Here is a 21,815-nt window from a genome sequence, read left to right as displayed (position 1 = left end):
TGTGAAAGAAAAGAAAAAACAACTCTGTTTATTCTTCTTGGAGTTACGAGTTAGAAAGCAAAAATATGTCAGGTCAATTCCTTCTCTCCATTTCTAGAGGTTTGACAGTTTGTATCTGTAAGGAAATATCTTCAGGCACCATGAGAGGCTGTTATTAACTGAGTTTAAAGGTTAGTCTCCCTTAGTCCATGTAAATAATGAAGGCCCTTGATCTGACAGAGGTTTTGGCCCACCGGGAATTGAGTAATAAATGAGGAAATGGAGTATTGAATACAGTTTTAAACTTCTCATATTCATAGGAAAGGAACTGCATATGGATCAACATAATAGGAATAAGCCTAAACTGGTTTTACCAGAGAGCCGCTTTCTTGCAGAGCAGTCAAGACTAAAGAACAAGATAACTTTTTGTTGCAGTATCTAATCATAATTTGGGGATAGAAAATTGCATTGTTATTATGAAATTCAGATTGCACACATGAGTAAGTGCACACATGTACTAAGGCAAACTAAAACTCCTAACTTATTATTTTCTGACAAAAAAAATCATATTAGGGAAATTAATGACTTCAGACTTTATTATGGTGAAAATTATTGCTAGAATAAAAGTCTGTGCTTGCCTGATTGTATAGATATGACTACATTCAGTATATGCATAAAAGGTTACTATCCATAGTACATACACACACGTGGACATTGGCTATGCCTCCTTGTTTTCAAGGCATTTGTTCTGACTTGTGCCCCAAAAAGCTGTAGAAAATGAATTACTGAGTGAAAAGAAAAAAATACATAGAAAAATTATCAAAGTAGAGGGAGTCCACAAAGAAGAAGACACCTAAAAAGAAGTCAGGGTATTGTGATCAAGAAAAAGGGGAGATTCAGAAAAATACGTTTCTAGTTTAGTGGGGAAGCAAACACAGCAGTTTGAAATAAATACATACAGTAGAAAAAAGGCAAACCTAGCAATCACTACAAGTTATGAAGCACAGAAAAATGGATAAGATTGCCAAGAAATATGCATGGTTGATAGCTTTAGAAACTGCTCAAGTTTTCTAAATCTTAACTCTTTTATAGGCCTATTATATCTAGATTTTAAAAAATGTTGATACTCATACAGAAAAAATAGAACTGTTTAATAAATAAATTTGTTCTGTACTTGAAAGAATATGTGATGTATTTGTATCATATGATGATGACTAAATGCTTTTCTGGTCATTATTAAGAAGAATATTAAACAACTTTTCTTAAAGAGAAACATTTTCAAGTATGCAGGTCCTAAAGAACTTGCATTTGAGAGTCCTAAAGAGGTTTGCATGTCTGATCTCAGGAAGCATGAAACCTTATTAACTTTTAATAAAGCTTAAATTATTGCAGAAATTTCTGCAAGACATGAAGACTGACTATATTCAAATTGGAGAAGTGAGAACACAGGTAATAGTAGACTGGCTTATCTGACATCAGTCACAGACAATAAATGCTGATACAAAATAAGGAATTATAAGATAGACATATAGCAGTAGCAGCTGATGTGGCTTTAGGGAAAAATGTTTAATTTCGTGTTAAATTGCAAAGTTGCTTTTAAGGGTAATGATGCAGATATAATATACTTGGATGGTACTCAGGTGTTTTTCTGGAAAGTCAATGTTGTATTCTATGAAGAAAGCTCACATTGCATGGGTCAGATGTGAGTTGACTGGCATAGCTCAAAAGGAGTTATCGATCAGTGGAGATGATTCTGGATGATTGTGCAGAAATGGAGAGTAGGACTGATGCTATTTAGGATTTATTATAACACTGAATTTAGAAAGTCGATGTGAAATCTCTGTGAATGAAAGCTGTATATGACTCGGAGAGCCTGGAAGAATGGCAAAAAATGGCTGAGGATAGAGGGGTCAGTAACAGGTTCACCTACTGAAGGTGCTGATGTAGAAGGAATGGCTTAGCCTGGGATAGCTGGGGAGGTTACTGGCAGCTACTGCTGGTTTATTCCAGCCTTACAAACGTCTATGAGCTGATAAGCACTTTCCAGTCATCACTGCATTTTTAAGGCAAGCAATGACACTTTCTTTCACTTAAAATTCTGAGTTGTAAACAGTGTAGATTCAAGATCCAGGGTGGGGACACCATGGTCAGCCAGGGGTGGCCTAGTTGTGCTCTGACTTGTACCTCCTAAATGGGACCTTCAGATACAGCCAAATATAGGGTCACAACTATAGGAATAAATAGTAAGGTAGGTCTGAAAGAAGCTAGGCTGCATAGTAAACAAGCAACCCAACACAAACTTCTTATGTAGATCTGTGTCTATAAGATCTAATACCTTTTGGGTATATTGTAAAGTAGCATGCTGTGGAAGAATGTAACATCAGAAATAAAAGTAGCTTTAATGCCACTTTCTAGAATTCTGGCATCTTCACTGTTGACAGATTTTAAGAAATTGAAAAGGTCAGAGAGGACTTCTCTGAAGAACTTTATTTTTTTGCAGGTCCATTTGTTGCCCTTCAACCTCTCGGATTTCTGCAGCATGCACTCTTTTGCAGCCATGCCCTATGAATCATGTCTCAGATGCCACTGCTCAGCTTTCACATCCTGCCACAGATCCCTGAGAAGCAGTAGCCCTGTTCTTGTACCTGAACCACAAACACGAACCTGCGTAGGTCAGCAGTTGAAAGTCTGTGACTCTTCCTCCTACGTAATGTGCAGATGAATCCCCTCAACAGAAATGTCATCTCTTTCAACCCATATTGTCATCTTTATTTTCACAGTACTAAAAGACCCTTGTCTTCCAAGCAGAGCTTCTTTTTAAGAGTACTGTGCAACTGCACAGTCATGCAAAGGCTGTATTTGTTTTGAATTCCTGTATACCTCTCTGGAAATGCTACACTTTATCTAAATATGTAGGTCTCATTATCAAAAGACTGAAGAATTTCAAAGCATTGCTGAAGCTATTGGATGCAGGGAACACGTCTGGGTCATTTATTCATCCAACAGTGAAAATTCCCCTCTTTCTAAGAGGGGAGCTCCAAGACATATGAATTATGCTAGCTGTCCCTATGGAATGCATATTGTGATTTTTACATTCATTATTGTGCATGTTGACTGTATTTGTAAACTTTCTAATAGGAGTTATTACCTTTTTCCTTTTTCTATGGCAGGCTTCCTATTCCTAACTTTTGCTCTCATGTATTTTTTAACAAGATTTTCAGTACTTTATCTGTAACTCAGACTTCAACAGGCTTCTCTTAGACCCACACAGTTGATGGTCTTTTGAGAAAGTGATGAATAGAGAGGCAGAAAGTATGCGTTCCACATCATAAGCGTGTTTCCAAGGAGCTTTGAAACCAGAAACCCATAAGGGAAAAACTACCCCCATTTTTCAAATATATCTCTACCTAATCAGCTAAAAAATTACTAACTGTAATACTCTCGTTAAAATAGATTCCTCATTACCGTAGGCACATCCTGAGGTGAGTGTGGGAACTGTTAAAGCTGTTTCCAGTTTGTGTAAATAAGAACTACCAAGGTAGATTTGGAGTGAAAAGGGAGAGAGGCCAAAAGGGATGGAGAAGGGACATTGTCAGAGCTAGAACAAGACTGCTGTGCATGGACTCAGACAGGTGGACTCTCATCCATACACACTCAGCAGGTCTCAGCAGGTTGATACTTTAATTAGAGCAGTCATCTGGGATGACCCGTGTAAATTTACGATCAGGTTCTTGGACAAAAGCTAGTGAAAGTAATGATACTTCTGTATGTAATAAAGTACAATAAACACAAAAATATGTCAGAAACCTGAAAAAAGTCCTGAAAAAAAAAAAGGAGGAAGATGAGTTTTTTGAAGGAAGTAATTTAGAATCAGCCATTGTACTGACAGCAACTCAAATATAAACTTGTTTTTTCAATTTTAAAAGTTATGAGTCACTTCAGTGTTCATGACAATGATGGCCTCAAGGATGCAAATAATTCAAGCCTTGCACAGAACAAGAATTATAGTGGTGCAAGTTGCAACTAGGTAATATGAACAGCAGGCACATTGGGAGCACATCCAGCTACTAGAGAGATTACCTTACTAATTATCTAAGTTGGTTCTAGTATCTTCCATTTTGCATGGGAAGCCAATAAAGCAGAGGTGGGAACCCGACACCAGGCTCAGTAGTCTGTGGATGAGCTCTGCTGTAACAGAGGCCGGGCATTTAGGGAGGGAAGTACATATTGTCCTCACACTACATCCCTTCTCTAGCTAAAAGTGAAGCTAAGTAGACCAAATGCAAAACTGGAGGTTTTTCTCGTATTGTCACCTAGAAAAAACAACCTAAATTGTTATGGAATGGGTTTGCCTCAGTAGTAACATGAGTGACATGATTCTATATTCCCAGCCTAGTCTCCTGTTCTTCCATACATGTTAGATCCTTTCTGGCTCACGACAGAGATAGGATTTGGCAGACATCTGTAACATCTTGAAAGGCATGAAGAAAGTCACAAAGTGTCAGTTGTTTAATGTCCTCTCTAATATAAGAACTGAGGAGCAAGGAGTCCAGCAAGGAGGTGGAATGGCCAAAACAAGGAAAAGTGGTCTTTTTTCTCAGCTGGTTGAAGAAAGTGAAGAAACACTCTGCTGCAAGGCCACATGGATGCTGGAGTCCAGCTTACTGGTACAATGCACTAATCTGGTACCAGGCTCTCTTGCAGAGAGCATGGGAGCCTTAAGACAGAGACCTTCTGTGACTAATGGGCAAAGGCATTAGTGGCATGTGGGGATTATCAGCAGATGTGCAGGGGGAAGGAGGTTGGGAACAGCGTGTGAGGTCTGTAGCAGTGAGGTGCAAAGGGGTCTGGCAGATTTCACGCCCCACTGTGCTGAAGTGTGGGGTGACTGCAGTTACACTGCTGTGCACTGGTTGCTGTGGGACAGTGGGACTAAATACACAGGACTAATGAATAGTCCAAAATAAATACAACTAAGGGCACGCTTGGGCACTGCTACCAAAGAGAGTGTAAGTGAACACCATTTCATTAATCATCACTGCAGCTTGCCACTGTATAGACATTAGTTGCTAATTGTATTATATTACATTATTACATAATAACTATTAGAATAATAGTTATTAAATATTCACAAACAATTGTCTAAACTAATTAACATGCAGAATTTATTTGTGACATTTATGGTTTCCATTAGTAACAGGACCTAGCAAAATAATCATGAGAGAATGTATTATCTGTAAGAATATATCTCAGTTCTAGCTGTTTGTGTTTAATACTGACTTAAACAGTACAATGAGAAGAGACTTCTTTAAATTTTCTGAAAGCTGCATAAAAAATCATGTAAACATATACTGTCTGGAGATTTCAAAACCAATTTGGGAATGATAATTTGTTCTGAAGGAGAATTTGCATATGTAGAAATAAAAATTTCAGAATATTAGCAATATATTATCAGACTGGAGTATTTTTTCCTCAATAGTCTTTTATTTAATTTTATCTTTTATATTTATATTATGTCCCTGGTGCTTCATTGATGCCTGTAAAATTAAAAAAAAAAAAGCAACAACCTAACCCCTCACTCATTTGGTGTGCGTAGCACATAAACAGGAGCAGGTGTCAGATTCATTCTTCACATTCTTGCAGCAGTGCATAGAAAATTTGTGGGCCTGATTTTTTCCTCACTTCCATTTTGCCTTTTAGAATTTTGGGGTTTTCTCATTTGTATTAGCCTCCATGGGTATTTCAGGTTCACTGATGTCAAGACATTCTCTAGTATTTCAGGTATGTGGTAATATAGCCATTCAATTTAATGCATATACAGGGGGACAACAGAATTGCCAGCTGCCAGTTGGCATTTGTTGAGGTCCCCTGGAACTGGAGACACAGCCATCCATGCGCCTTGATCACCTAAAGATCTTACAGTGCCTTGCAGCCTCGAGAGTATTCTAGGGCAACTAGAGATAAAAGAAAACAAGACTAATTCCAGTCAGTAAAGCTGCAGCCTTGATCCCTTCCTGCTTTCCTCTGTGCTTCTCACTTCTCATAATCCCAAATCATTGGGATTATGATTTATACTTTCCTGTTACCTTTTATATGTCACATGGACCAGCACTAAATCCATTCTCTGACCTTCTCACCTAGGAAACCATAGATCCAATCACACTCATCTCCTTCCTTTACTCATGCAGCTGCCCTCTTTTATATCTTTACTGAGTTCCTCCTGATTGCTTTCAGCACACCCAAATGAGTTGTGCTGAGGAGATGTTCTCACCTGCCATCCTGATCACAGCCATCACCACTTTGAAATCTCTGCTGTGCCATGTCCCCTGCTATAGGACTAATCTCTGTGCCTGCAAAGTCCTGCACAACGTGGTTCCCTGCTCAAACTAAATACATTCTCAGTGGGTTTTTTTCCTATACTTCTCCTTCCTGCCTTATTCTGCCTTGAAAGCCTTCCTCTATCAATCAGCATGTATCAGCCTCTCGTTTATCCCATGTGCAGTGCTCTTCCTTCTTCACATTGCAAAGGCTGTTATCAGTTTTCCCAGGAAATGACTTTTTGGCGATTCCAGCACCCAGCCTTGTCATTTAGTTCAGTATTGGCTCTTTGTAGGCATGAGGAGTGGCAAGGGAAAAAGATACCTGATAATATTAGAAAATAACCATATAGAGAATTCACTGTAGCCACAAACTATGGTGGAAGGCAGGGATGCAAGAAAAGTAATAGTATGGGGGGAAATCAGAAATATGAGTTTATTGTGAGACACAAGTTTTGTTTATCAGTTGCATTTTAAGCGCAGGACATATTATGCAGTTTGATAATAGTGTAAACTCAAACCATGCATTTCACAAAATGAAACAAAAACTTGTTAGCAAAACAAGTCTTCAGCCATTTAAAAAGGAGATGCTTATGAAATTACAATTAAAAGGCAATTTTCTAGTAGTTGTACACTGAATGGTATCATAATTGAGAACTGTGCTGTTTCTTGCCTCTAGCTATCTCAGCTCAGATCTTTCATAACAGAAGAACTTAGGGATCCTGAGGGATTTTTTTCCCCAAAAAACACTGTACTGAAAATAAAATCCCTAGGAGGTCATGGGGTTACATGGAAAGCAGCACTTTAATTTATTCATCCTAAATAGCAAAAGGCATATTTTAACATGCATTAAAAATAGACTCATCTTATGCACTTTTCAACCTAGTGTCTGATTTTGCTGTTGATTTATTTCTGCACAGTGTATTCTCCCTATAGAAATTTGTAGGCTATTGTTGACCACTTCTTCAGATAAATGTACACCTAAGAATAGACACTTTCCTGTTCTTTTGCAAAAATGAATGCATAAGGTGGGAAGTTTTTCCCTTTCCATACCAATTCCTAGGCACCCCCTAATGGCTGCTTAGCTTTCTTACCAGCCGTTCTTTGAGGAGAGGAAAACCATTTTCATCTTTTGTGTCCTTCTGTAGCCGCAGTTGAGCAGTCACTGGAACTGGAGAAATGTTATGAATTATTTCCCACATATGCTGCCCCTCTTTTGTGTTATAACTCAGACACGAGGTTTCTGGGATAATCACAGCCATCATAGATTTACCCTGTAGGTAGTTGTGTTGCGAAAATAAATTAGTATTCCCAAAGCAATGATAGCCATTTAAAAGAGTGCAGTAATACCATGTTTGCACTGGCAGATATATCTGCATTGCAGAGTTTGCTCCTCCTGCCTACTAACCTAGTGCAAGGGTATAAAGGGACTGGTTTGATTTTGTTTATCTTGGAGCCACTAATTTCAAATCTGGCTTTTTTTCCCTCTGTAATGCTCCTACTGTAATGATCAGAAGACCATTTCATTGATTCCTCTTTCTGCTAGACCTTATGGTAGAATGTGCTTAGGGAGGGGTCTTTGAAGAGTTTATAGTTCTATATTTAATGTAGCATAGCCTGATGTTGTTAGTTTTCACTGTATGTGGCAGTGCCATACTTTCACCAGAGTACCTGGGAGAAGCAGTTGTCAATTATGAATTGGTAAAACTGATAACAAAAATGATGTATGGTACAAGCAGAGCACTGCCACACATGACTGGAGCTGGTGTTATTTATGGGCTTGCATATTTTTAGCTATTGGCAATGCCTGCCACAGTGGAGAGGGGTGGTAGATACAAACGGAAAGAATACTTTGAAAAGGATGTTATTTTTATACTGGACTTCTCATATTGCTCCACTGATGTTGCCTCAACATGACACTGAACACAGAGAAAAGTGTCGATCACAAGACTGTAGGAACTGCCACACTGGTCACACCAAAGGTCCATCTGTTTCAGTGTTCTGTACAATTAAGTGACACATAAAGTGTTTCTGTTTGTTTCAAATTACTATTGTTACTATTATACAGCTTTTGCACTTCTGAGAAACAAAGGATCACCATCCTTATACCACTGATTTTATGCTATAACCACTTTAATCATCTCTTTTCCATGAAGAAATACACTTTCCAGTTTCTCTTGAGTAGAACCCCTTCGTTGTTTCTGATCACTGCTGCTGAACTTACCTGTATCTTATCCATTGGTCTTGGAGCTCAATAACCAGAAGTTCAGGTATTCGAGACTGGGACAATAACGTCATGATGCTTTCCTGTTTTGTTCTCTATTCACTTCATAGGGAAATAACTGGATTGTTCAGTTTGTCTTTTCTTGTCACAGGGCACAGTGCTGCTTCTTCAAATAACTCCAAAATCCCTTTTATGAGTAGTAGCAGCTAAGAGCTCTCTGTTTTGTATTTTTCTTTCAAGTGCATTTGTTTGAATTTATTAAGCATGCATTATATGAGAGGTTTTACCATCTGGCTGCTCAGCATTTGTTAAAACTTTCTTCAATTCCTTTCTGTTGTTATGACTTTGCTGCACAACTTTTTATCTTTGCAAACTTTCCTGCTTCAGCACACACTTTTTTGTTGTGATTTGTGAATAGCTTGTACAGCAGGATTTGGAGATCTGTAGATCAAGTAGAACCCCACTAGCTATTTTCTTTATTATTTGTGGAAAAATATAATTTCTTTGGATCTCCCATCCAATTGCTTGTCCAGGGATTATCTTTGCTCCTATTCCATGACTCTTAGCTTCTGTGAAAGCTGTTAGTAAGATACCTTTCTCAAAGAGGCATTTTACAAATCCAAATAAGCAAAAATCACTAGCTTAACCTCACAAATGCTACATTTTCTATGCAAATTCTTTTCTCAAACCTACTTTTGATTATTCCTTCATATTTTAATTTAGTCAGATTTCTACTAGTTCTATTTTACAATCATTTCAATTAGTTTGCCACCCAAGAAAGTCAGATCTTAGGTATTGTAGTTCCTCAGATAACCCCTGAATTGGTTTTTAAAAAGTAGTGACGTCTGTCTTATTCTGTTCTCTTGACTGATTGAAATGTTGGGTTAAACACCACAGTTTTCAAGTGAGGAATTTCATGTTTAAAATTCTTCAATGACCTCTCCATGCCTTGGCAGTTATTTACTATTTCTTTAACTGATTTGTTTACAACCTTTTCTTATGTCAAGTCAGTGTAAGAGAGTTCTTAGATTATGTTCCAGTTCTTGAAATGTCCTATTACCCGTCGAAGGTTTCCTGGCTATATCAAGGTTGTTCCATTCATCAGAATTTGTTCTTACGAAGATGATCTCACCCAATGCCTATAGTTTGATCTCCTTCAATCCTTCTGAACTACAGGAGATATTAGTAATTAAATGCACATTTCTATGTATTCAAACTGAGAAAGACCAGAAAGAAACTGAGTGTTCAGAGAATTATATGAATAATAACAAAGAAACAAGATTGAACCAAAAACAGAACAAAGAAGTTTCCTTTACCTGAAATTTCATATATAATAACATCTTTAGACAATGTTCATTATATAGAGGAATGCTTTGTTGATGTATATTCATACACTGTCCAAGGACTGAAAAAAGATGACTACGGAATTTCAGTAAAATTTTATGTAATTATTTTTTACACTACATAAACAAATAATTATTATTTGGACTCAGTCTCAACCTAACTCTCATATTTACCAGAAGTATTCAGAATAAAACAATGCTTATTTGAATAACCATTCAGAATAAAAGAATGGCGGAAGCACAGCTATTGATCACAATTAATTTTCTTCCTTTAATGGCTTGTAATGGATGGACTTTGTAAATATAATGACTTTGCTACAAAGAGAGAATTCCCATGTGTCACTATCCATTTAATCCTAGTCGTCTTTTGCGCTCACTTCCAGTAGTGATGGATTGCCAAAAATAAGGTTTATTAAACACATCTGAAGCATTAGACAAGCTGTGAAATGGAGCAAGAAGGCAAAGATATGTGTTTACTACTCTGTTCTTTGTAGTTTAAGAAAATCCCAAGGAAAGAAAAAAAAAATCAAACTCTAGAACTTACTTCCATTCAAAGCTATGTGAATGGAATATGGAAAATTTTTTTCATCATAACTCTGTGCATACTCTCTCCACAACACCAGAAACTGCTTCTTTGCCAGTTTGGCTGACTGGCTATGAAGTCCTTTATTGTACCGTAGCCAATATGAACGTAACTGTGAAAGCCAATGAAAGTAACTGTGGAAGCATTTTTTTATTTTTTGTCTGTAGCCTTTTCATTGCCACCTATTTCATGCTTTAAAATCTTACAAAGCGTAGATTTGAACGTTTCCTTTCTGACTTCAACTGATCTGAGCTTTCCACCCTTAAGTTTAATTCCTTCTTACAAGTCAGCTCTCTCCCTCTTTTTGTTGTTTCTTTTTTAACACCCACCCACCCACCCACCTCATACTCACACCACACACATTTCTTTTTAAGTTGATCCATGTTAGTGCACGACAGAAAATACATGCAAGTGTAAAGGAAGTTCTCACAGCTGGTTTTCTTTGCTTTGAACTCAGTGAGAATTTGAGTACTAAAAATAGGATTTATCTGAGTTTCAAGCACCAGAGGCTGAGTCTGAGGCCAGAGTTTGCCTCTGTTTGGCTTTCAAATATTCAGTGTTCAGGGAATCACAGAATAACTCAAGTTGGAAGGGACTTCTGGAGACTGCCTGGTCTAAATCCCCCGCATAAAGCAGAATTCTCTAGAAAGGACTGCTCTGGATCTTGTCTGGTCAGGTTTTGAATATCTCCAAGGACGGAGAGTCTCCAAGTGGTATTTAAGCATCCTCACAGTAAAATAGGTTTTTTTTAATGTTTAAATGGAATTTCCTGTGTTTCCTTTTGTGACCATCGCCTTTGTCATTGTGTTCGTTCAATACTCTTTTGAGTATTACCAGCCTGGCCTGGCCCATGCAAGTAACTTCCCAGCTCCTACATAAATTAATAGGCATCCAGATGTAAGTGAAGTGGCACATCAGTTTCCTAAGGATATCTGTTGGGTTGACACACTGAGCCTGTTAAAAGGAATTTTAGCTGCCCCTCTTCAGTTTTAAAATGTGTGTGTAGCTACTTTAGTTTTCCAAAGCCAGCTGTTCCTGGGCATGCTGGCTGTTGGCAGCACATTCTACTAGTCAGAGCGCTCACCCAGAAAATATAAGCCCTTCCTTCAACTTTCTCCACAGTCTTAATCTAAACCTTTCCTCAAGAGAGCATTCTGACTATTAGCATATAAAGCTGGGTGAGGACTTTTCTCTCTGCATCTTTCCTAACGCAGAAATACTTGCTGTTAGCCATGTACGCAGGGACATGAAGCCAGAAATACATCATGCATGAGGGAGCGTGGTGGTTCAACCTGTAACAGAGCAGGGGGAAGAGAGTGTCCTGTGTTCCTGGCTGATGGCTCGAACTGGTTTTGATTTCTTACTCCAGTGACTAATAACAATAAGCTCAAGATCAGAGACCAGAGTCCAACGATTAAGCTGCGTTGTGCAGTGAGTGAGAACCCAGAATGAAGGGCTTCTATGCCGGGGATGGACTCATTAGGTAGCTATGGGAGGGAACAATTCCAGCCACAGTTCAGCCTCAGCAATCAGAGCAAGGCTGTCAGTACATTTGCAGAGTACACAAGCATCAGTGGCAACAGCACAGTCGCTTGTTTTTCCTCTAAGAGGCAGAAAGATGAAAGAGGTACCACTGAAACTAATAACTGGGTCTGAAACTAATAAACTGATTATCAAGATTTTATCAGTCCTGAAGAGTATGCATACTATATAGGCATCTTGATAGGTCACCTAATCCCATCACGATCAGCTATAAACCCCAGTGTTACTCTCTGATATCAGCAGGGTGGTTGCTCAGTGTAGGATAAAGTGCTGCCTGTCAAGAATACCTTGAACTCTTTCCTGCCTCTCCAGATAGGTTTAGTGTAGCTCACATCATATCAGATGCACGGGATAAGATTTTGTCTCCTCTGAGAGTTGGGATTTTCAAATGTGTCTTGGCGATCTAAGAGAATAAATCTCACAAATTTCCCAAAGGTACCTGCATTCATAAATGCTGTAATCTTTAGGAAATATATCTTTGAAGTATTTTGTCCTCCTAATTTAGAATGTTAAGTTCTAGTACCTAGACACTGGTTTCCTAAGTGATTTGAACACTGGTAATTCAACCACCATATGCTTGTCTTTTCAACAAACGGTCAGTCAGGAGAAACTCCAACATCAGCTAGTGAAGACCAGTTACTGCAGAATGACCCTCCTCGGGTCTGGGTGAGAGCTGTTTATCCGAGTGATCACAACAATCTCTTTCTGAACAATTTTACCATACAAACTTTTACTAGTAGAAATAACTTGCTTTACAAGACAAATCCCACCAAAATCCACAATTTCTTCCACAAAAATTTAAATAATTGTCAAACCACACATATTGTTTTGTTAGACTAAGATTCTGTTTATGTATTGATCTCTGTTATTTACATTCTCTTTGCTTCTCTTCTATTAATTTGACTTATTCAGTGATCTGCTAAGGACCAGCTATTTGAGAAGCTGTGTATGTGAATCAGGGGTAGTAACTATGAGCATGGCATGGCTGCAGTCATGGAGCTCTGCAGTGAGCACTTTGCATGGGAATCACTCTCTTTGTACACTTTTGTTATGAATATTGTTGCTGTTACCATTTGTTTTCCTATCTCATTACTGTTTTAGTAAATTATTCTTATCTCAACCCATGATCTTTACCTTTTGTGCCTCCAGTTTTCCTCTCCAGTGTACCACAGGGAGAAGGGGGAGCGAGCGAGAGGCACAGGGTTTGGAGAGTCTCAGTGAGAGCACTAAATTGGGGAGTACCATTCCTGAACCACGACACTAAGGAATCTAGAAATAGTAATATTGATGTCATCAATAGTGAGCTAAAGGCAGACCCAAGAGTTTGTGCTAAATAGGCTGTGCCATTGCTTTCAGAACTTGTTCCCATCAAAGCAGAGATTACTACTAGATGCAAATATCCCAAGTGATCACTGACAATACTTGCTGTTAGTCTCAGACCTGGCATATGTTTCCAAACCTACAAAGCTGAAATACAGGCAATAAATTAGAAGTAAATAATCACACAAAAAGAAGACAAAATTTGTGCTGCTGAGTACTGAGTTCAGTAACTTCAGTAAGATCTCTTGCTTGGATTTACACCTAAAGAAACACTTTCACAGTAAATTAGCAAAGGGAAGAAAAGAACCTCATCAGAGCAAACTGAAAAGTGAACAAAATAGGATGTTTTTTCCGAAGATACCTGCAAAGATACCATGTGCATGATCCTGCACTGGTCACTAGCATGGATACTTACGTCTAATAAATTCAAGAAGATTCTACAAGACTAAAGGGCGTCATGCCTGTATAGTTATTTACAGATTAGAAAACCTAGGGCTCAACAAAAAGCAGGGTAAAAACTATGGCAAAATTCCCATTGATATCCATAATATTTTATACACAATATAAATCTTCCTGAAACATCGGTACACACCTCCTCTAGTGAAATTTATGTATGTACATTTAACTTGATAGGTTTCTTTGTATTTTAGAGGAGCAGTGACCCAAATGGATTTGGATTCTCACAGAACTGTCACCACCCAAAAACAATGACATGTTTTCTTCTCCTTCATGGAGTACCAAAACATTCGATTAAAATCAGCAGCTCTTTGACTGGTGAATCACTGTTATGCTATAGGAAGTAACTTCTAGTAACTTCTAGTAACTTCTTCCCTCCTTACATGGGCTAATCATTTTTCTTCAAGTGAAGAGATTAATTAAAAGCAGCTAAATTAAATCAATAATTTCCTGATATCATGTATGTAAGCCAATGTTATCCTAGTATGTTATATTTAGCACACTACAGCAAGTGGAAAGGGAGAAAGGACAGTCTGCCTGTCAAGATCCGATCCATACAGTGACAATACAGGAGTTATTTGATTACAGCCATCTGCACTCTGTGCCAAATGAACAAGGAATATATGGTATATGACTGACGAGCTTGCTGTGTCCTTTGATGACCTCTCAGCAAGTGATGAAGCATGACTCCTCATGTCACATACTACACTTCCCTAGTTGGTGTGTTGGTGTCACTGTCATACTTTGCCTGGAGCTGCTCTTCAACTTGGTGAGCTTGATCCTGCCAGCTACATGACTAAAAAGGAACAGTACCACTGCTTTCTACAAATCTTGTCTCTTTATCAAATATTCTAACCTGGAAATTCACTCAGAACTCACCAACAGCAAGTATTAATGTTTCTGTAGAGAACATGGTTACAGCAACTTAGCATTAACAAAATAGGTGTGAAGACTGGTTAATGCAGGAGAATTTTCATGTAGCTGCCATGCTGTGCTTCATGGCAAAAGTAGGTTTAAATTCCTCACCTGCCTTAGGGAAGGAAATGCTTCCCTTCTCTCTCATGAAGGTGACTGAATGACTGCACACATACATTTGCTTTTATAATTTTTTCATCTTCAATATGTTATAACTGAACAGAATTCCCTCCATCACGAGATAACCACACTGTTAAATAGATAGTCACTGCTGAATTACTCTGTATACTTAGAGACAGAGCTACTGCAGAGACTGTTCATTAGTTAATTAATATTTTCTGAAAAGAGTACATATGTATTCCATTAAGAGGAAAAGTGTCATTTATTTTGGTCATTGCCTGTAAACTACTGTGCATAGACCAAACTGACTGAACACAGAACCTCATTTATATAAAAACCTCTTCCACTGATTCAAGATTTCCCTGTAACAAAAAACAATTTACAGATAGCTTCCTCAGTAGTCTCTACAAAAACCTAAAATGAAGGATTTCCTCACTAAAGATCAGTTTCTACTGATGGTACTGATGCTGAATAACTATTACTTTAGAAAGTGTCACAATTTAAATGAGACCACTGACAGACATGGTACAAACCCTACAAAAACAGTGAGTCCAGTAACTGAAAATACACGACATTAATAATTTTGAGCTTGGTTCCTCCAAAATCAGAAAGAACTTTGTCAAAACAGTTATAACAACAGATTTAGACCACTTATATCTTCATTTTACTACTTAAGGGGAAAAAAAAAAAGAAAAAAGGATTAAGTTGCACTCAAATTCAACACTACTTTCTTTGTATACATACCTCATTTCCATAAACATAGAGGAAATTATGTGTGAAAAAGCATTCCGTGTGGCAAAAATCTGGTGTTTGCAAATACAAGCAGTGGAAATTTGCGGTTCTGATGCAGTTTGTCACCTCCGATATCGCTAACAGCAACCGTGGCCTCCTACTGAAGAGAAATAACCCAGTAAGTATCAACCAGCAATAGATAACAGCTATGCAGTTATACGGACTACTAAGAAATGGAGAGAAGACGCTGCAGCAGCCGCTCTGTGCACCAGGCGGAGCTGCAGAGCCGCCGGCCCGGCCGGGCGGGGCGGGCGCGGGCTCCGAAATCATCGTCCTGTAGAAAGTAAAGAGGAAGAAATCGGGAGAGCGATTGTACCTCCTTTGAGACAAAAATAAATCTATACGTCACACAAATGAACTCTCAATAACAGGCAAGCAAAATGAAGGGTTCATTGTATTTGGATGCAGCTAGAGCACTTAAATTAAACTGGACTGATCTCGAGGCAAGAAAGATGGAATCTGGTCAGTACTCTGAAAGGCCTCCAAGGAAATAGCACATGGATTATTCTCCTAGTCAGGAAACTGAAATGTCTGAACATAAACAAGCAGCAGTAGAACCACCCCCCACTGGAGATCTACTTATTCTGCTTACACAGAAGAGCAAAGCTTTGATCATTCTGTTTAAAAACATCCCTTTGCATTCTTATAAGTAACATCTTTGTCAAATTCAAGTGGTTGCAACTAAATTCCAGGCTTGCAATTCAAAGTTGAATTTTTGTAATATCTTGGCCTACCCTAAAACGTATCTGCATTAAGGTGTTAGGCAATTGAGCTGTTTTGTCCCAAAGAGTTCAAATACTTTCCAATACTCACTCATGTAAAGAGATGTGCAAACATGAAGATTGAAATCAGATTACATTTCCAAGTTCCTTTACCATTTCAAAGCCATGGAGTCTCACTTTAGAGAACGAGGGAAAGAAAGGAATTAAGAAGGATAAAAATAGCACATAATAAAGACAGTACAAATTGTAATTATAGTAAAAGAGATTTTCTAGTGTCCTCCTAGTTTTTCTTGATCTTCTTTCTATTTTGTTTGTTTGTTGTTTTTGTTTATTTTATCATGTGGTCACAAAGTAACACTGGCATAGGTGTTGGCTACAGTATTGGAATGTTATCCTTATTGTGGATCTGATATTGCTCTTCCAGTGCAGAAATATAGAACTATTGAGAATATTTCACTGGTTTTAATTTTTTGAGGAAACCTCTCACAGCTGTCCATCATACAGTCATGATTTGTGCTGCTAAACTTGAATAGCCAGTTTAGAGAACTAGAGTCAGTCAGGTATTTCATGTTAAATCTTCAATTACAGAAGGATGTCATCACCATGAAAGTTGCATTAAAAACAGGCTTGGGAGCACTGTTCATTATTAAGAAAGCTGAATACAGAATTTTCTAGCACAAACCATGGAACAGCGTACAAATTTGCCAAATCAGCTATTTGGAGTGAAATTTTCTTTGCAAGCTTTCTATCTCAGGCTGACATTTCAAAAATTTGGCAAATAATAGCTAAAGTGTCATCTGCCTCTAAGGATCTGTAAAACAAACACACAAACAAACAAGCAAATAAATAAATTTAGTAACTTAGTGAAAAGCTCTTGTGGCACCATGTTTTCCATAAAGACACTCCGCAGACAACCTATGTTTGCTTGAAGGACCCTCTTTTTACAGGCCCATGAGAATCCAAAAAATTTCACCCTTTTTGAAATTACACTATTTCATATACTCAGAAAATACTTCTTCAATTTCAGTGGTTAAAAACCACTGAAGAACCTGTAATCCCTGACCTTGTTGGCTCAGACACGCAATGCACTTTGCTGCATGGATAATAAAGACTGTCCTGTGTCCTCCAGTGCCTTCACTGCCACAGGTAGCATGGAAGGCAGAATTAGAGTTTGTTGTGGAAAAGGCACTAGAGCACAGTGGAGAGCAGGACCAGAACTCTGTGTTAATTTTGTTCCTCCAGCTCTGTTACTGTGCCTGTGATAGTTTAGGAACACAAGCAGCCTATTTTTATGGAAAGCGTATATTTTATTAGCAGACTGTTGAATAATTCAGTTGAAGAAAAAAGGCTTTGGGGACTACAAGTCCTTCTTGAGATGATTTTATTATGTCTGTTTCAAAATTCTACAGCAATTAAGGTCACTAATACTCATGCATACCCAGTATGAGGACTTGCAACATATTATTTCCCAAGTTACAAATGTAATTGCCTTTTCTGTACATAGAATGATCACTTCTACACAGAATATACTGTCAAGAAATTACTGAGATGAATAATTTGAAAGAAAGTGACCACAATTTCAAACAAAATATATGGCTGCAATTAACAGGAATCAAACACAAGGGAGCATATTACTTAAAAATCATATTAGATTCAGGAAGCATGAATTTACAGCAGTGCCCAATGCTTTGCATTGCTTATAATGAATTTTATATATCATAAAATGCTGATTAAAAGATGATGATTATATGCCAAACAGAAAAAAATAAAGAAGAACTAGTGCACCTTTCTAACTGGATTTCAAATCACTCAAATCAACTCTAATATTTCTGTCTTTCTTCAAGGCCAATCTGCCTTTGCGGGAGTCAACAATTCCTCTCGATTTAGTGTCATCAGCAAACTTAGTATACCTTCAAATCCTATATGCAAGTCATTTACTTCAAAAAGTAATCTTTTCCAAAATGAAACCAAAAGACTCCAAATGTACAATGTCATATTTCCAGAAAACCTCTCTGAAAATAGTTACAATTGTTTACTTCCTATTTCACTGAAATTTTGCAAAACTGGGTTAAAAAGCTACATCATTTTGCTTACTCTTAAGATTTTTCCAGAAGGACAGCATAGGTCTTCGCTGATAAATAAACTTGTTGTTGTGAGGACAATTAAATAGTGATTTGTTAAGATGATATTCACAAGTGACAGTTTAGCACAGACCTGGAGAGGGAAAAAAAAAACCATTGTCAAGGGTTGTTGCTTTGTTCTCTTCACGCATCATTTGCCATTCCTAAAGTGTATCCTAAAGTATTTGCACAGACAGCTAGGAGTTATCCTCACAAGCTCAGCACGAGCCTTGGATTATACAGGATTCACACAGTGTGCAATGCCTGGCACAGAGGGACATCTCCATGCAGTCAGCCAGGCGGGTTTGAGATCACACTGTCCCTGCAACCAGCTGTTCTAGAGTGCTTTCCAAATGATTGACACAAAAATGGTAACATCCATGTCTAAAAATACCACTTACTACAGGTTTTAAACATCCAAACTAAATTGCCTCCCCTATCCAATGTCAAAGAAGTTCCTTTTATATGTGCACCAACACTGTTTTTAAATCCTAGCAGTTGAATCAGAAGCAAATTTCCTTTAAGTCAACACTACACTAAGACGAGTAATAAATGTAAAACTTCTCCATAACCACAAAGGAATTATCAAAATGCCTGTAATTCTAGGCATATATGCAGAGAATACAATATTCTTCATACACTAACCCAGATGCCATCATGTAAATAATGTCCGGAATCACAGAATGAATCATAAAATGCTTTGGGTTGTAAGGGACCTTAAAGATCACCCGGTTCCACCCTCGCTGCCATGGGCAGGGACACCTTTCACTAGACCAGGTTGCTCCAAGGAATGTCTCTTCCAACCCAAGGCATTCTATAGTTCTAAGATCATAAATGTCTTTGAGAGGTGTCTGAATTAGGACTAACTTTCACTGATTTTCATCTATTTTTTTGACAAAGGGAAAGGAATTTAATGATATTTAGACATTACGCTCTGGAAACAGTTTCTGCGTTATGAAAGCTGTTCAAAGTTTACAGAAATTACAGGGAGCTACTTAGACAACCCAAACTTGAACTTCATGTTTGTTCTGTATTTAATTCCCCCAAGCAGCTACAATGATACAGCACAGAAGATCATGAAACCATTAGTGCTTAGAGCACGCATTCTTTTCTGGGCAACGGATTCACTACATCCATCCCCCTGAAAGTTTTGGCTTCTAGCTTCTCACTACATACTTGTTTGTATTTTTCAACTCACCTCTAAAACAAACAGCTGCCACCTGCCACTACTCACCTCACCTTCAATTAGCTGTCACCAAGTCTCTTACTTTAGCACTAAACTTCAAAATATGCTATCAGGAATGAAGGAACAAGAGTGCACGAAGCCTTATTTAAATGTGTTTCTCTGGTACTGGTCTCTAACTTTGAGAGAACTGCAAAGCTGTCTAGCAGACAAGACAGAGAATAAATGACAGGTAGGGTATCTACATAGTCCCACAAGTTCTGTGGCTACACAGAGAATTAATGAAACAATTGTGTTAGCAATGTCCTTAAAACTGATTTATAACTCATGCTAATCAAACATGTACTGGGAAAAACTGAGAGTCACCCGTCCTGTTTTATTTTGGAGATGCAAAAATGGATGTTGTTCATGATCTCTGTTGGAAGCAAGCCCTGCAGAGTTATACATCAGTAGTATCATCTTTCTCATTTCCATATTGTTCTCCTCATTTATGCTATATAAATAATAGCTTGCTTTCTTTGAAAAATATTGGAAAATGCATGTTTTACCTTGAGAAGTCTTCTGCAGTCCTTTCATTGCAATTAAACCAGTCAAACACTTCACATACTCCGTAGATGAATAATCCATAATTAGTTAAATTCTTTGTACATGCTGTTTTTTCCTTGAAAGCAGATACGCTGCACCAAGTCAGGGATCATAGAGGCCATAATCTTAGTGAGAGCAACTTTGTATACATCATAATTTGCATACATTAACTTTAGACTGAAAGGAATGTGTTTTATGCACTAGGACAAATTTATGAGTGGAGAACATCGAGGATCAAATTGAAAGTCATATGTTGCAATTAGTTGAAGGTGACAAATATGTATTTTCAAGGTGGAGATTTAAGTTTCAAAACCAAAACCTGGGTACAAGACTGACAGCTGCTGAGCTTGCTGCTGGTACAGAAAAGAAACCGGAAGGCAGGCAGTGTCATGACAGGCCGAGTGCATGTTCAAAATACGGCCAGAGACTTCCAACTACAGAATCACAGAATGGCTGGAGTTGGAAGAGGCCTCTGAAGGTCATCTGGTCCAACACTCCTGGTCAAGCAGGACCACCTAGAGTTTGTTGCCCAGGACCATGTTCAGATGCCAAGTGCAAGTGCATGTTCCAAGGTATATTTTTCATAGAAAAACTGTGTGACAAGTACATGACTGAACATAAATTTTGAGGTCACTTATTAACAGTCACATTAAATTAGGTAATTCTATTCAGTTCAATGAATTGCATACTTCAATTCAAAAATTGTGTAAACCCCAAAACACAAAGTAGTTTGTGTGGTGACTTCTCTCAACACACTAAACAAGTCTTTAATAATACTATTACTTCAATAAAGAATGGGCATATAAAAGAAAATCCATTTCTCCATGTCAAAGAAAATCTACTTTTTAAATGACATGTGGTCATCACCAAAATCAAAACAGTAGTCTGTCTCTCAAATGTACATTAATGTACATTAAAGTTATTAGCACAGGAAAAAAAAAGAAAGGATAAATTTTAAATTTGCTACTGGTAATCCTGACATCCTGAGACCTGGAATCCTCCTGAGAGCAAAGGCTCTGTCTCCTTTCACCCCTTGGACCAGCAGTCTTGCCTCAATGGCTTCAGTCACTACAAAGCTTAAGTTCACCTGCATTTCATTTCTGGCCCTGTGAAGACAAGCAGTAGCAGTTTAAAAAGGTTGACAACCAGAGCTGCCTGCTGCCAGTCTTTCCTCCTGAGGGATTAATGTGTTTCACTTCACCTTGCAAACAGTCAGATGTGCTCACAGCCAGTTGAATGAAGGGGTTAGCAGTGTCTGAGGCAGCCCTCACACATCTGCTTGCAATCATCTGATCATACTGTTAATTGGTATGAGGTACATTATTCCCTCTGAAGGGCTTTGTAGGTTTTGTATACTCCAGGCCAGACGTGGCAAAGAAGAAAATCTAAAGAAAATAGCTAACACCCCTATTTTTTAAAGATGTCATTTCTTTTATAAATAACCATATTTATCCTTCTATAGATAGTGAGTAAAGATCACAGCATTAGTCAGCTCTGAACACTCAGCATTTTCTCCTTGGAGAACACGGAGAGCCAAGCATGGACACACCGGTTGCTGTGGCACAAAGAGCTGTGCAGCAATATACTGCTGACATAACTGCAGGCAGTGGTACC

Source organism: Empidonax traillii, unplaced genomic scaffold, assembly GCF_003031625.1.
Source record: "Empidonax traillii isolate 1590-97213 ecotype Southwest subspecies unplaced genomic scaffold, ASM303162v1 scaffold164:size861626, whole genome shotgun sequence".
NCBI lineage: Eukaryota > Metazoa > Chordata > Aves > Passeriformes > Tyrannidae > Empidonax > Empidonax traillii.
Note: the sequence above shows the minus strand (reverse complement) of the source record.